The sequence below is a fragment of the Lycium ferocissimum genome, unplaced genomic scaffold, assembly GCF_029784015.1.
Source record: "Lycium ferocissimum isolate CSIRO_LF1 unplaced genomic scaffold, AGI_CSIRO_Lferr_CH_V1 ctg2625, whole genome shotgun sequence".
NCBI lineage: Eukaryota > Viridiplantae > Streptophyta > Magnoliopsida > Solanales > Solanaceae > Lycium > Lycium ferocissimum.
Window position 1 is genome coordinate 58154 of NW_026722804.1, and position 7932 is coordinate 66085.

A 7932-nucleotide genomic window follows, 5' to 3' on the forward strand; every position below is an offset into this window, starting at 1 on the left:
TTTCTCAAATTACTAACGGACATTCTCAAAAACTGGCCATGAATAAAGATTCAGCTCTGCTAGCTTCAGTAAAATGGCCATAATCTTTGTACGGATGTCCTTTTGATCTTTGCAATATACCGTTAGAAAGGTATTTAAATTATATACAACTTTCAAGAAGGAAGTTTTCTCAAATTACTAACGCACATTCTCGAAAACTAGCAATGAATGAAGATTATCTCAGATTTAGACAGATTTAGAAGGCCTTAAGGATTTCACTTTTTGGTTTGACTTCAAAACGACTATCTATCGCCTGAAATCATCCCGAAGGGATTCATATAGCTAACATGTAATTATAATACCAATATTACCCATTAGGACCTAACTCGAACTTACGGGATGTTACCGATATGGTTTAGTATGAGAGTACGAGGTGTTACAGATACCTAGTGATGATCTGGTATCGTTGATTTTATGAAACTGATATTTGATGAACTCTTTTATTTGAGTGATTTTGAGAAGGCCGATGTCCGAAGAACCATTCTGAAATCGTTGATTTGTGAAACTGATATTTTACTGACTCCTTGAGTGATTGTGAGGAGGCCGATGTCCGATGGTTATATTCGGGTATCGTTGTTGCATGGCCGATTTTGATGTTATCCCGGAATCATTGTTAGTGCATGGACTCCGCGGGTGTCCCAAGGTGGTGCCGGTGAGACTCCCCTATGAGCAATTAGGCAGGGTCCCGTTTGTCTGTTGGGCAAAGATTCGGGACGGGTGGCACTTAGACTTTGCGAGTCACGCTGGGTTGTGCTACCGAGACGTCGATATTTTCGTCCGGAGTACATGTGTACACCTCATTTACATGGCATGGCATCACATTCATACCATTATTACACTGCATTGCATTATGACTTGATTGAGTTGTTGTGATGATTGGATAGGGATGATTCTGTTGTGAGCATTGGATCGGATATACTGAGACTATCCTATTTGGGCTTAGATGCTATACATAGGCAATGACGAACATTTGGACTCTATGATTGTGAACTATATTGTTAACTTGTGCTCTGTTAATTTAACCTAAACTGGTATTAAATTGTTTAAGTGAGGTAGGATAAAAAAAGGTGTCGCAACAATGAGCTCGCTGCTAAAACACACACGAGCGACTTGGGAATTGCAAAGATGTTGAGAACCTGTATAGGTGTTGGCCAACTTATAATTCATTGAAGAGTAGTTGTGACTTAAGTTATATTGACGTTATGATCTACTGTTTTGGGATATGTGATTTGATTTAGTGATTATCATCATTATCCGTGAATTCTTTACCAATATGTATTACTAACCATTGTCGGCCTATGATACTGACTCAGTACGTGTGTTTTGTACTGATATTGCACTTGCTACACCCTTTTTGGGGTGTAGATTGTTTTAGGTATTTGATTGGGTCGTATCAAGTCATTAAATTGGTGTTGTTGTAAACGTATAAACCTTGTTTTTGCTAAATACTTATGAATGGAATTTCACTGTATTTCTTAATTATCAAATGATTTTAATAGAATGTCGTGTGAATTGAAACATTATATAAATGAGAGGGTTCGCCTACCAAGGTGGAAAGGTAGGTGCACGCACGAACCCGAATTTGGGTCGTGACATTCACTACCAAAAAAACATCGTTTAGCGACGGAATATTAGCGACAGACCACATTCCATCGCTAATTAACGACGGATTAGTGACGGAATAGTCATTTTGTCACGAGATAAGCAATTAAATTTTTTGTTCATTATATAGCTACGGCTTGGCAACCAAAACTGAATTTTGTCGCTAATTATTAGCACGAAATTTTGGCACCTCAAATTTCACTACGGATTTAGCAACAAAAAAGGCGCGGCAACTTTTATTAATACGCAGCGACAGATATAGCAGCAGAAAATCCATCGCTAGGTCTTTTAATTTTTCTCCAAAAAAATTATATTTGCAGCGACAAAATTTCCGTCGTAATATTTATTACTAAAAAAATCAAGATATTATATAGCGACGGAATATATTCCGTCGTTAAGTCTGTCGGTAAGTGTAAAATAAAATGATATATCGTAGGGCACACATATACTTTCTCTCTCTTCAAACACCACAATACTGAGAGAGAACACTTTTGCACTACTGCATCTAGGGCGAAATCGTGAGAGAGAGATCAAAATAATGTGAATCTAGGCTTCTATTGCGTTTTTCTCTTCTTTTGCTACATCTTTTAGCTGAAGGACATGTATGTTTTTATTGCTTTCTCTGTTTTATGGGCAATTTCTTTCTCCTTTGTCTCTTTCTTTATAGTCTCTGAAGGTAAATTTGAAATAGGAGTTAAGAAATATGAGAATGTCTTGTTTGGCTTATTATTGCTAAAATCGAAGTTGGGTGTCTTGAAAACTGTTGGGTTTATAATTTTTTTGAAGGTTAAGTGTTGGGAATCTCTATTTGGGCCATAAATCTGCAGAAAATGGAAATTCGATCTTTTCTTGTGCTAATCCTTGTTGGGTAATATTATTTGGAGCTTAAAGTTTTTTTTAATCTGTTTCATGTCGAGAAATAAAGCATGAAGAACTCAACATTGTTCATATTCTGTGATTTTAGAATTTTGATTTCAATGTTTGAAGTCAGTGTTAGTGAACCGGGGTTTCTCTTACTCGATTCTTCAAAACTCGGCCTTATCAACATTATTCATGCTATTCACAGTCCAAATATTGGTATGATACTGACATTGATTAACTATTTTAGGATTTTGCTTAGTTTCTTCTCTTGTTCTTTGTTTATTTAGCTGTGAGTTGCCATTTAAGCTTGAACGTCTGAAGTGTGATTGTTTTCTAAGCCTTTTGGTGTTGTGAGTTACTTTTTGGTTTATTTAGTAGTTTGAAACTGCACAATTCTGATGTATTTTCATGTAAAAATTGAATCTTTTAGTGCATGCTTGTGTGTATGTGTGTTTATTTGAAGCTTGAGTGCATATTATAGTAGAAACTAGTCACTGTGAATTATGACGTGCTCTTTATTCTTGTTCTTCCTCAGCCTCCTCTTTGTATGTGTATTGTGTTCATCTGAATTCATCACTGAAAAAATATTCTTTGAAGAGAATTGTTCTTTTGCACTATAGTTCTAAGAGTTGTTTCTTGATTTATTTACTTGTTGGGGAGTGCACTAGGCTGAGTTTGTATCATGTTAATTTTGCTGTTTCTATAGGACTAAGAGTCCTTTTTTGATTTGAATGAAGCAAGCTGCATCTCAAAGTAGAAATTTTGTATTGAGAGGAGTAGTCTTTAAACAGAATTTTTAAAAATTTCAATACTAAAAAGTTTCTTGATTTATTTGCTTGTTGATAGGCATAAATGCCAATCTGTTTCTTCTTTATTTTTCCTAATTAACTTACTGCCTTTATATGCTTGTCGTTAATTAGCCATATTCAGCGGCTTATATAGAAAGTAAGGTACAAGTTCAAGTGAAGCCAATATTATTGACATGGAGCTTAAATATGTATGTGAAAAATTCCAAAATTTTAATAATACAACATTTTGAAACAGAACCGAAGACTCCCACTCCCGGGATCTTGTTTTTTAACTTCCCTTTCATTTTGAAACAGAACCGAAGACTCCTAGTCCTGGGATCTTGTTTTAGAACTTCCCTTTTATGTTGTATGCGTAAACCCTGTGAATACTTTTAGGACTTGACAGAAAAATTTCGCTGCTCGAGGGTCTCTAGGACAGATCGTAAATCCCCTACTACTTGAACAGAGAAGTTCCCTGAGAGTAAGCCTTGATCTATATCAATCTTTGATTGTTCAATTTACTTATTTGTTCACTCATTTATGCCATTGTCATATTGTTTTCAAGTCTACTCATTTAAAGTTAGATATTTTGCTGTTGTGATTCATTATTTTACTTTTAAGGCCTAAATCTTTGGTGGCTAGAGTGAGTACTATTAGGATCTATTGCCTTGACCCTTTGGGACTGTACATAGGATTTGCTTGTTCGAGCTAATAAGTTTGAAAAGAAACTTAGGAAGTCACTGTAACTTATACTTATTTGCGTAGTCTTGGACAAGGTGATAATCTAGTAATTTTCAGTGAACCTAATTATCCATTTGAAGATAAAAAAGGTTCTCTGATGGAGAAATGTCTACAGTCAAAAGTATTAGTAGCAATACTTATCGAAAAAGGAAAAAGTGTATGGTAGAAGCAATCTTTTTGGCTAAGAATAGTGTAGTGACTGATGTTTAATGAAAACTACAGAAGATATTGGTAGAAGTAGTTGTAATCCTCTTGACTAAGAATGGTAGCGCTTGTATGTTGAAGATTTGAGTTAGCAACACTTTTTTAAGACGGAAAATCAATTATGCACTAATAATTCACTTATTGTAGCATTATTAAACTTGAGGAACAATAGCGCTTGTATGTTGTTCTTTGTCCAGATAATACTTGAGGTAGCTTATTGTAGCATCATTAAACTTGTTTACAATGATGTGTAGTAGTATCTATTTCTTCTCAAAATGGATATTCGTTATTTATTAAGATGAGGGCAAAAGCAACAAGTTTATTGAAAGTTACAATTGGTGAGTTGTTTGTTGGATTATACTTATTGCATGTTGGGATTTATTTGAGCCTACTGTTTTGAAGTTCTTGTTTTTGAGAAACTTAAGGCTGGAATCTGAGGTTATTAAGGTGAAAAGTTTCTATTTTGTTTCCAGTTAAAGCCTTTATTGAACCTTATTATAAAGAGTAGTGATCGATATATTTTGCTTTCAGTTTTCTTCAACCTATTTTACTACTTTCATTGTTACTTGCTGAATCTTGTAGTGGACTATGCGCCTATGATGTTTGATGATACGTCTTCTTATTTGGTGGCTACTTATTTGGGGTTAAGTGCTATTGTAGCCAAAAAACTTGCTTGGGATAAAAAAACAAGTAGCTAAAATCAGTTAATCTCTGTTACATGATTTCATGCCATTAATTCTTTATTGGACTTCTGCATTTCATTGTTGTTTTAGTTCAACCTTTGATAGAATAACACTACAATCCCGAGATAACTAATCCCGGGATTAGTTATACCACAATTTTATCCCAACCAAACGTGGGATAAATTCATCTCAAATATAATCCCGGGATTATTTATCCTTATCCCTTGTACCAAACGAGCCCTTAGTGTATTTCCTTACTTTTTTTTGCTGTAATGTGCAAGGAAAGCACACAGTTTATTTTCTGTGGCTATACTATGTTGTGACTTATATTAAACACACTGGACTTATCCTTTGCTAGTAGTTTCCATAGTTAATCTGAGGGAGAAAACAATAGATTTAGAGAAAACAACAGTGATCTGTATGAACCCCTTCTCAAAGAAATATAAATACCTGACATTATAGAAATGATAAGGTGTTTCTATCCAAGAAAGGAAAATGAACAAGGGTCTATAGTGTTGTTTTACTTGTTTAGATTTTTGAGCACTTTATATTAAGCTACCAAGTCCATTCCAATTTTCTCTGCGTATTAAGTTGTTTGATAAAAAAAAGTAGATACAATTAAATATTCTCGCCACCAGAATATTATTTAATTTTTTCTAGGGCTTAGCATATGCTGGAGCTACTTCCTGATGACTGAAGCATATTTCATCTACTTTTGAAGAACGCTTAATTCTTAGTGCCTAACTTGCTATCCTTGTACATATGGACTATCCTTTTCTGTTACTGTTGTATGAAAAAAAAGGATTCCATTATTTTTTGAGGATGAAAGAAGAACAATTGCTTGACAATATTTGACAAAACCTCTGACAGGACTGATCAAAATCAGAAATGAATTAGTTAGACCTATGGAACCTCAAATATCGATGAAGCTAATAATATATGTCGGGACCAATATATACGGGGAAGCTAATGAAACAAAAATTCAAGTCTTGTCAGTCTGATGAGCTTGCGTGCATCAGAAGTAGATAAATGCAATTGCAGTGATGCATAAATTTGGTGGGACTGTTCTGTGTTGACTGATCATAGAAGAAGTGTAATGTCTATATCCTATTTCTCATTGTTGTTCATAGCAAGTGCAATTGTGGCCTTTAAGTTATTCGGCCTTCAACCGTTGGAATCATTTCTAGTTATAGAAATATCTCGAAAACAAGAGAACATGATTCTTTTTTTATAGGCTGTTGAAAAGGGTCGAGATCTAACACCAGGTGAGGTACATTTGCACGTCCATACACATGATCATGATGGAGCATCTTTTATTGATGAGTGTGCCCAAGCTGTCCATGTAAGTCCAAAATTTTATAATTTTATTGACTCTTTTTTTTTTGGTAAGTAAACTTTCCCGAGGGGTGTCAAGTGACACCCCTTCGCCGGAAAATTACATTGTATGGATATTTCAAATTTGGTTTTATAGTTTATATATACCTATGTTGATACCTCTTGACACAAACTGAAGGTCTAGCACAACGGTTAAGGGGTTACAAAAAATAACTAAGGCCATGTGTTCGATCCTTGCTCGCGAGAGGGTTATAATTTTTTGAATATAAGACCTTCTACCATCAATCAGTCAACCAATTGTGCCTCAATAACAAATTCGTCAGGTATATGAATTCCCGTAGACCGTAGTAGAGGAGGTGGTAAATAGTTCATTGTAATGAGACGTTCCTCACGTACAAAGCTCTCATCATTAAGACTCTTTCGCTTCCCCAAATTTTTTGTAAATTGTACTTTCATATGTTGACTCCCCTAAGTAGCTGCTAAAAGCTTGCTAGTTCAATCTCCACATGTCAAAGCATATACCAAATCTGGTGTCTAACCCAAAGACTTCATTTTCACCTTTAATTCTTACACATTTGAAGATTGAGTAATACTCCTACTATAATTGGGAATAAAAATTTTGTTTCTGCAAAATTAACAATGGACATGTGGGTTATACAAGAAGTAAGAATCATCTTTGTCAATATGGCATCAAAGAATGTCTTAAGAAGTAGAGTATGTGCTATGTTATTTTCAGAATGCTTAGTAATTTATTTTATATGTTTCTGATCTTGTATTTTTCATACTTTTAGATGTATTTTAACATGTGATCGATTAAGTATAATTTTTTTTTTGCGTGCATACTGCTTTCATTAGTAAAATTTATTTTGTTGGCATTTTTGTGTGTTTATTTCTTTATATTTCAACGCTCCTTAATAAAAATCCTGGCTCCTCCACAGTGTAACAGTGTAGAACTGGTATTGCTATCATAAACTAGTATGGATATCTGTCCAAGTGTTGCAACTTGCCGGCCAACTTCTTTTGCATGGCCCCTCTACAGTAAATCTCCTGAACAATTGTAGTGCACCAAGTTCATAGGTCTGATTTTCTGTTGGAATAATCTCATGTTCCTTCTCCTTCCACAACTCATATACTCCAGCTGCTAGACTAGTTCTATAGATCATGCATTTTGTTGAGTTACTTGTTGCATTAGTCATAGCCTATTCAACTTCATCAGCCCAACCAGTGGGACTTATTAGTACAACTTTCCATTCAAGCACCTTTTGCCACACCCTACTAGGTACTGGACATAAGAACAACAGGTGTTCTATTGTCTCTTGCTTGCACAAAGGACATGTTAAGTCTTCTATGTTGACTTTATATTTGGCCGATTCTTTTATTTGGTAATATTGAATGGTTAGTATTCTTGATTGTTTTAATTTCACTACTTATTATAGGAAAGATATCAAGAAATATTACGGGAAAAATCACAATCTCAATCTAATATTGATCAATGTGAAGCATATTACCAAGCCGTGGAAGGAGCAATGAAGAGAAGAATATATGATCTTGGATATCAATCATAAAGTTACTACGGGACGAATCTTCGTGTCACTTCTGATGTTAGAACCCGTATTTTTGTACATTGGAGCAAGCCGGATTTAATTATGATAAATTAAGGACAAAACTATTTCGGATAC

The 7932-nt window shown here is 34.8% G+C and overlaps 1 long non-coding RNA gene across 4 annotated transcripts; it reads left to right on the forward strand.

Annotated features, from left to right (window-relative positions):
- Positions 1-2078: 2078 nt before the first annotated feature.
- Positions 2079-7848, forward strand: LOC132043633 (uncharacterized). 4 transcript variants are annotated; one of them, XR_009411882.1, is made up of 5 exons: positions 2079-2243; positions 3687-3771; positions 5789-6011; positions 6153-6260; positions 7690-7848. It is a non-coding gene; the product is annotated as an uncharacterized LOC132043633 (long non-coding RNA). The 4 variants fall into 4 exon arrangements; XR_009411884.1 differs by lacking the exon at positions 2079-2243 and adding an exon at positions 2832-3499; XR_009411883.1 differs by lacking the exon at positions 3687-3771 and having other exon boundaries at positions 2081-2243.
- The last annotated feature ends 84 nt before the right edge of the window (positions 7849-7932 follow it).